Source organism: Arvicanthis niloticus, chromosome 13, assembly GCF_011762505.2.
Source record: "Arvicanthis niloticus isolate mArvNil1 chromosome 13, mArvNil1.pat.X, whole genome shotgun sequence".
Taxonomy (NCBI): domain Eukaryota; kingdom Metazoa; phylum Chordata; class Mammalia; order Rodentia; family Muridae; genus Arvicanthis; species Arvicanthis niloticus.
This window is the reverse complement of record NC_047670.1, coordinates 76,698,396-76,708,034: the sequence shown is the minus strand read 5'-3', so window position 1 is coordinate 76,708,034 and position 9,639 is coordinate 76,698,396.

Here is a 9,639-nt window from a genome sequence, read left to right as displayed (position 1 = left end):
TACTAGTGGCCTCTAGCGGGGGAACTGGAAAACTCCGTCCTAAATGCGAAGAGGTGGCCAATGCTTTGGATCAAGAAAAGATGGGAGGGAGGGGAAGGAAAATAACAGTTGTCTAAAATAAAAAACGAATGGCCAGACTGAAAGTATCACACAAACTGCTTACTCTAAAAGTAATCCAATTTAGTAAGTGCAAAAGAAATTAAAACATTACTGGTTTGCAGCCCAGATACTGAATCAGGCAATAAAAATTATAATAAAGAATTAAAATTTAAAAGAATGTTCTTAAACCAAACGGTAGTGGTGGTGGTGGTACACGCTTTTAATTCCAACACTGGAGAATCAGAGTCAGGCAGATCTCTGAGTTCGAGGATACCCGGGTCTACAGAGTGAGTTCCAAGGACAGACAGGGCTATATAGAAACCTTGTCTTGAAAAAAAAAAAAAGGAGAAGAAATATCATCACACAGATTTTCTAATTGTACAATAAAGTAACTTTAAACGGCGAAATCTAACAGGTCACCACCTTAACCAAGTTAAGCAATCAAACTTCACCATGTTAGGACGACATTAATATTGTGAGTATCTCACTACTATAAAGAAGTATTGTATAATCTAGAATTCCTGCCCAAAATAGTTAATATTTTTATTAGATCTGATTTGCCATTTAAAGGGACAAAGGAACAAGTTAAGCAACAGCACAAAAAGGTATTCTGTGGCCAAGCACAGTGAGTAATGCAAGCCTATGATCTTACTACTCGGGAAGTTAAGAAAGACAATAATGAATCTCAGGCCACCTTGGAATGCATAGCAATACTGCTTTATTGTTATTTGTTGCTCTTTTTTTTTCTTTAAGACATTTTTAAAACACAGAACTTTGTACATACCACAAGACAACTATCCTGGTGTCTTTAAAAAGGCAATAAACCTTTTTTGGTCAAGCTTCAAGAATGGCATATATAGCTTGATTAGGCTAGCCCTTTTTGTCCTGGGAATAATTTTATTACTGCCCATCATGTTAAAGCTTGTCTTTAACAACATCAACATGTTGACAGCCAAAGTACATGGCTTGAACCTGAAAATAGACCCCCACCCCCAGACAGAGCTATTAACTTAACAGGCTGGCCGGGCGGTGATGGAGCACGCCTTTAATCCCAGCACTTGGGAGGGAGGCAGAGGCAGGCGGATTTCTGAGTTCCAGGCCAGCCTGGTCTACAGAGTTCGTTCCAGGACAGCCAGGGCTATACAGAGAAACCCTGTCTCGAAAAAAAAAAAAAAAATTAACAGGCTGGCAAGCCAAGGATGGGTAAGATTCTGCACAGAACCTTACCAACCTAAGACAGAAGTGCATTGCTTTTGATAATGCATATTCCATGATGGGTAAGAAAGGCATTCTTGTCAGAATTACCTAAGACAGACTCAGTCTTGTTATTGAAATAAAAAAGGGGGAGACACAGAGAGCCTTTGGGGCTGACATGAGCCAAGGACAAGGAAATGGGCTGCTTGGCAGGAAGATGACATTGGCCAAGGACAAGGAAGTAGGCGTCACACAGGAATCTGACATTAGGCTAGAACAAATAAGTAATTTCAGGCAGGAACCTAAATTTTAGACTAGAACAAGGAAGTAGGCTTCAGACATGAAAATGACTTGGGCTAGGACAGGGAAGTTGGCTCAGATATTTTGGTCATCCTGATTAGCCCTTGGGAAAAGTGATCATGGGAGTGTTTAGGGAATTTTGTTTATTGCCTTGCTTGTTCTTTGACTATTTGTGTTTATTGTCTTGTTTGTTCCTTGACTACTTGCATCTATTGTATTGCTAGACCCTCAACTTAGAACTGACCTTAATACTTGCATGTAATTAAAATGGTATAAAAGCAAAAAGGAGGAGGGGGGATGGGATAGGGGGTTCTAGGGAGAGGAAATGAGGAAAGAGGATGACTTGTGAAATGTAAATCAATAAAATATCCAATTTAAAAAAAGAAGTAAAAAAAAAAACCATTTTGTATGTGTGTATACAAACTGAGTGTGTGTGTACACCACAGCTGGCGGGAAGAAATCAAAGGAGGACTTTCAGGAGGAATCAGTTTTCTCCTTCAACCAAGTGGGTCCTAAAAATAAGATTCAGGACATCAGGTTTGATGGCAAAGGTCTTTTCTATCTCACTGGCCTTTAGGACTGGGAAGATGTCTCAAGAGTTAAAAGCACTAACTGCTCTTCCAGAGGTTCAGGGTTCAATCGTCAGTACTCATAGGGTCTCACAGTGAATGTAACTCCAGTTCCATGGGATACAACACCCTCTTCTGCATTCCACAGACACTTGTACCCAAATGGTGCACATACATACATGGCAGGCAAAACACATACATACTAAAACAAAATAAATAGGTACATATGTAAGGAGTCGAGGCATATGCAGGTAAGAGGTAGGCAGATCTTTTGAAGTCAGCCTGGTCTACACAGCAAGTTCCAGGACATTGAGAGCTACATAGTGAGGTTCACTCTCAAAAAACAAACAAACAAAAAGATAACTTGCTCTTACAAAGGAACCAAGCTCAGTTCCCTGTAGATGGTTCACAATTAACTGAAGCTTCAATTCCAAAGATCTGATGCCCTTTTCTGGCCTGCTAGGGCACCTACACCCTTGGGTGCACATAACTACCCTACAGACACACATACACATAAATTTAATATTTTGTTGTTGTTTCTTGAGACAGGGTTTCTCTAGGTAGCCCTGACTGTACTGGAACTCACTCTGTAGAGCTCGAACTCCAAGATCCAAATGCCTCTTGCCTCCCAAGTGCTGAGATCAAAAGTGTGCACCACCACCACCCAGAAAAATTAATTTTTCTCGCTTTTATGTATACAGGTGTTTTTATCTACCACGTGTGTGCAGTACCTGTTGTCATTTTAGAATCAGTCAAGTGGAGTCATGTGACAATAGCTGGAAAATAAGACTTAAGGACTCCTAATATCTTTCTTTCCTCCACCCAAATGAGGAGCTAGCTATTAGGAATGCAAAATAGAAACCTCACTTGGTGCCATTTGGTGCCAGGTGTCATTGTACACACTTTTAATCCCAGCACTAAAAGGGCAGAGGCAGGTGAATCTCTTGAGTTCAAGACCAGCTTTGTCTTTGACTTGGACCTCTGTAGAGAGAAAAACTTGTCAAAAAAAAAAAAAAAAACTCTGTCTCAAAAAAAAAAAAAAAAAAAAATTGGCCAAGGGTAAAGGGCAGAAAGGGAAGTGAGGAAAGGTTAAAAGGTTAAAACCCCAGAAAAAAAGCCAATTAAGTAAGTTTACTGTCAGACCTAAGCTGAAAGTTTAACCTCAAAATTTTGTGGGAGTGGGGAGGGGGAAGGGGGCTAGAGAGATGGCTCAGAGGTTAAGAGCATTGGCTGTTCTTCCAGAGATACTGAGTTCAATTCCTAGCACCCACATAATGGCTCATAACCATTTGTAATGAGATTTAGTGCCCTCTTCTGGCATGCAGCCATACATGCAGGAAGAACACTGTATACATAATAAGTAAATAAATGAATGTTTAAAAAAAAAAAAAAAAAAAAAAAAGATTTTGCAAGTGGACCAGTAAAACCAATGGGGCTCCCAACAGCTAGAGTGCTGTCCACCATCTATGAGGTCACACATATGGCATAGGGCAAAATAAAAATCAAAGAGTTTTATTGGGGCTGACCAACAGTTACAGCCAACGTTGAGAGAGATGAAGGCCTGTGGGTGGGGGAAAAACCTTGGGCATGAAAGGTCCTGGGTACAATCCCAGACACAAAGCAGGGAGAGAGGGTTGGCAATATGGCTCAGCTGTTAAGCTTGATGACAACTACCACTCATTATCCTGACTGCCACACTGTATCACAGCATGTGCATGCCTGCATACAAATGAAATACAATACAGCACAATGTAAGGAGAGGAATGGGCTTAAGAAATGGTTCAGTGGTTAAAAGCATTGGCTGGTCTTCCAGAGGACCTGGTTTCCATGCCCAGCATCCACACACTGGCTCACAGTCACCTGTTTAGCTACAGTCCTAGAGGATCAGAAGCCCTTGACTGGATTCTGTGGGCACCACAAGCATACAATGCACAGAAATACAGGCAGGCAAAACATTTTATGTAGGAGCATTCTATCAAATAATAAGTAATAAGAAGTTTGGGTTTTTTTTTTAAAGAGCATTTATTGATATTGCAGAGGACCCAGTTTCTGTTCCCAGCACCCACATCGGGCAGCTGACAAATCAACTGTAACTCAGTCCTAAGGCATCAAAGTGCATCTGGTCTTTGTGGTCTTATGTGCTTGCATACAAGTAGTACACATAAACTCATGTAGATACATAAATTATATTTTTTTTCCTGAGACAGGTTGTCTCTAATCCTAACCCTGGGACTCACTGTGTAGATTCAGGCTGGCCTTAAAATCCCAAATGTTGGGATTAAAGATGTGCACCACCACTGTCCAGCACAAAATATATCTTTGAGGAAGATAAGGGAAGAGAGAGAAAGAGAATCTAATAGCAATATCTGACTATGGGTCAAGAAATTCTCCAAAGCAGAAATGAGTTAACTTTCCTAGGATCACAAAACAACATTTTATCTACAGAAAGTATTCACAAAAGCCAGCAAGCAAAAGATTCATTTCATTATCATAATCACTAAAGCTAAACTAATTGCATTTTTTTAAAAATTTGATTTTCTTTTATGTATATGAGAGTTTACCTGTGTCTATATGTGCATCACATGCCATGTGTCTACAAGACCAGCAGAGACCTGCTATTGTTTTTTTGGCTTTTCTGGCTTTTTGTTTGCTTGTTCATTTGAGACAGGATAGGATAGCCCTGTCTAGCTTAGAACTCTTGCTGAGATCCACCTACCTCTGCCTTCAGAGTGCTGGGATTAGGGCTGGAGAGATGGCTCAGCAGTTAAGAGCACTGACTGCTCTTCCAGAGGTCCTGAGTTCAATCCTCAGCAATTACATGGTGGCTCACAACCATCTATAATATAATCAGATGCCCGCTTCTTGCATGTAGATGTACATGCAAATAGAGCATTCCTACATAAAATAAAGAAATAAAACTTAAGTTTAAAAAAAAACAGTGCTGGAATTAAACATGTGTGTGTGTCTTGTTATTTTCTTATTACACAGTAAATATAACAAGATTTACATTAAATGTGGACAAGGATAAAAAAAAACCTATGAGCTATAAAGACACAAGTTTAGAGGCGAGAGAGATTAGAAGTTCAATACCTTACAGCTCCAGCTCCAGGGACTCTAATGTCTATGGCCTCCAAGGGCACCTGATTTCATATGCATGCGTACACACACACACATACACACACACACTTCAAGATCTGAAAATGAAAAAAGCCAGTGGGTAGTGACATATACTTGGGAGGCAGAGGCCAGTAGATCTCTTCAGTTTGAAGCCAGGCTCATCTACAGGGAGAGTTCCAGGACAGCCAGGGCTACATAAAGAAGCCCTTGTCTCAAAAAAGCCCAAGAAGAAGAGGAAGAGGAGGACAAAGAGGAGGAGGAAGAGGAGGAAGAAAAGGAGAGAAAGAAAGAAAGAAAGAAAGAAAGAAAGAGAGAGAGAGAGAGAGAGAAAGAGAGAAAGAGAGAAAGAGAGAAAAAGGAAGGAAGGAAGTGTAAATTAAATAAATCTTAGAAAACAAACAAACAAACAAAACCTCTGGGGCTGGAGAGATGGCTCAGCAGTTAAGAGCACTGACTGCTCTTCCAGAGGTCCTGAGTTCAATTGCCAGCAACCACATGGTGGCTCACAACCATCTGTAATAGGATCAGGTGCCTTCTTCTCTTCTGGTGTGTCTGAAAACCATGACAATATATGTATATGTATGTAATCTTTTTAAAAAATCTGAGAACTATTACCTTTGGGAGTATAGACTGGTGCACAGAGGAAGGGTGGCAACCCCAAAGGTTTCAGGAGCCAGGCCAGTAATGGGATTGGGAGGAGCTACAAGGCTCAACCACTACACATAACCAGAACTTACATCTTTAGAGAGATGTCAATGCATGGCAAAGATTCATCTGGAAATGTAAATCATTAGGAAATGACTGGCATTTTAATAAGACAGTGGTTCTCCCACAGGCCTCAGATATAGCTAGTGGCTCAGTGGTCAACCTCTGTTCACTAAAGTAGTCGCTTACACACTAAGATGGGACACAGGCTAAGCAAAGTGACAGAGAGAACCAAAAGTCTGCTAGACTGGCTAACACAGCAAGTTCCAGGCCATCTAAGGATGCCCTCTCTCAAAAACAAAACAAAACTGAAGTCGGGCAGAGATAGCTCACACCTTTAATCCCAGCATTGGGGAAGCAGAACAGGTGGAGCTCTGTAAATTAGGGGCCAGCCTGATACACATAGTGAGTTCTAGGACAGCCAGAGCTATATAGTAAAGACATGTCTCAAAAAACAAGCAAACAAAAAACAGGGCTGAGAATGTATCTCACATGCGTTTGCCTAACATGCACAGAGAACTAGCTTTATTTCCTGCACCAATAACATTTGGATCCTGAAGGCTCACTAGCTATCCCGCTTAGCCAAAATGGTGGACTTTAGGCTTAGTTAGAGATTGTTTCAAGGGAATAAGGTAGAGAACAACAGAGGAAGACACCCGAAGTCTTACTCTGGCCTCCAAATTTGCTTGCACACACACACACACACACACACACACACACACACACACACTCACACAATAAGATGGCAGTAGACACATTTGTAATCCCAAGATAGTCCTCTCATAGGCAACTCCAGATAGCCAAGGATACATTAATATACATATATATATATGTGTGTGTGCGTGTGTATGTATACATATATATGTATATATGTGTATATATGTATGTGTATACATATATATGTATATATGTGTATATATGTATATATGTGTGTGCGCGTGTATGTATACATATATATACATATGTGTATATATATGTATATGTGTGTATATATGTATGTGTGTGCATGTGTATGCATACATGTATATACATATGTATGTATATATATATATATATATATGTATGTATATATACATATATATATTGGCTAAACTGATTATAGTAGTGTATTCTTGAATTTAGTTCCTGCAACCAAAAAGCTAGAGACAGGAGAGCAGGAGTTAAAGTTCAGCCTAGACATTGTCCCCCCCCCCCCAAAAAAAAAACCCTGCATCTTGGCAAAATGGTCCGTACCTGTCACCCCATCTCTCTGGACACAGGCTGACAGACTGTTTGAGGCCAGCATGGTCAACTGACATAGCGAGTTCAAAGTCATCAAAAGCTACATAGGCCGTGAAAAAAAACAAACCAGCCTCCTGTTTGCTACTCTCCAGGAGCACCATATTGTTTCTCTCAGGCTGCCTGTGTGTGACGGCCATTCTTGGTTGTCAACTTTATTACATCTGGATTTAACTCAAACCCAGGCAGGCGGGTGCACCTGGGAGAAATATTTTTTTTTGTCAATCAAACCATTTGAAATGGAAAGACCCACTTTTAATCCAGATCTTTTGAGGCAGGGAGATCCATCTTTCATCTGGGCCACACCTTCTGGTGGCAGCCTATATACAAGAACTGGAAGAAAGAAGCTCTTGCTCCTGGCCTGCTCACTCTCTTCCCTGGCATGAGAGTCTACTTCCTCAGGATTACGGTGTTTACTGAAGACTATCCAGACTCATGGATGAATACTGGATTCCTGTACCTTCTGTTGGTAGATATCCATTGTTGGACTATGGTCTAGCTGGACCACAGCCTATGAGTCATTCTAATAAATCCCATATGCCAGCAGTGGTGGCACACGCCCTTAATCCCAGCACTTGGGAGGCAGAGATAGGCAGATTTCTGAGTTCTAGGCCAGCCTGGTCTACAGAGTGAGTTCCAGGACAGCCAGGGGTACACAGAGAAACCCTGTCTCGAAAAACAAAACAACAACAAAAAAATCCCATCTATATGTATTTACATATATCTTTATGTATATAGAATTTTAATATTATTTATTTATTATTTATACGAGTACACTGTAACTGTCTTCAGACACACCAGAAGAGGGCATCAGATCCCATTTCAGATGGTTGTGAGCCACCATGTGGTTGCTGGGAATTGAACTCAGGACCTCTGGAAGAGCAGCCAGTGCTCTTAACCGCTGAACCATCTCTCCAGTCCAATATATAGATTTTTTTTTTTTCGAGACAGGGTTTCTCTGTATAGCCTTGGCTGTCCTGGAACTCACTCGGTAGACCAGGCTGGCCTCGAACTCAGAAATCCGCCTGCCTCTACTTCCCAAGTGCTGGGATTAAAGGCATGCGCCACCACCGCCCGGCTCAATATATAGATTTTTATATATGCAAATATATGTATTTATGTTATTATTAGTTAATGTATATTAGACACTGTAGCTGTCTTCAGATATAACAGAAAAGGGCATCAAATACTATTACAGATGGTTTTGAGCCACTGTGTGGTTGCTGGGAATTGAACTCAGGACTTCTGGAAGAGCAAGCAGTCAGTGTGCTTAACCACTGAGCTACCTCTCCAGCTCCATACTTGTATATTTATATGTAATACATACTTATTTCTACTTACATATAGATACATATATATTTATGTCCTTTAGAGAACCCTGATTAATACTCTACTTTCTAAAACTTAAAAAAAAAAAAAAAATTCCTGAGGTGGGGGTTGTGAGAATGTTTACCTACCTACCATGCACATGGCCTTGGGTTCAGGCCCCAGCACTGTATAAAATAAGGCATACCAGTATACATCAGCAATTCCAGCCCTGAGGGAACACAGAAAGATCAGGAAGTTGTTCATCTTGGCTACGTAGTGAGCTTGAACTACATAGGACCATCACACTAGTTTTTTTGTTGTTGTTTTGTTTCGTTTGTGTTGTTGAAAATTAAATCCAGGACATCATACAGGCAAGGCAAGCACCCGCCACTGAGCCTCCTCAGTTCTGGGCACTGTGGCTTGGATTTATCATGCCAGCACCTGGGAAGCTGAGGGAAGATGACCTTGAATTCAAGCTCAGCTTTGGCTACATAGACTCTTTAAAAGGAGGGTGGTAGCCAGGCAGTGGTGGCGCACGCCTTTAGTCCCAGCACTTGAGAGGCAGAGGCAGGCAGATTTCTGAGTTCAAGGCCAGCTTGATCTACAGAGTGAGTTCCAGGACAGCCAGGGCTCTACAGAGAAACCCTGTCTTAAAAAAAAAAAAAAAAAAAAAAGGAAGGAGGGTGGTGATGAAGAGATGTCTCTGTGGTTAAGAGCACAGGCTGCTCTTCCAAAGGGCCTAGGTTCAATTTCAATAATGATCTGTAACTCCAGTACCAGGAGATCCTCTGCCCTCTTCTGGCTTTTACAGGAATTACATGACATAAAGCACATACCTACTAGACCAGACACATATGTATGTGTGTCTGTCTGTCTGTCTGTCTGTCTATCTATCTATCTATCTATCTATCTATCTATCTATATTATTCATTAGATAAAGGGCATCTATCTATCTATCTATCTATCTATCTATCTATCTATCTATATTATTCATTAGATAAAGGGCAGAACCGCCGGGCGGTGGTGGCGCCCGCCTTTAATCCCAGCACTTGGGAGGCAGAGGCAGGCA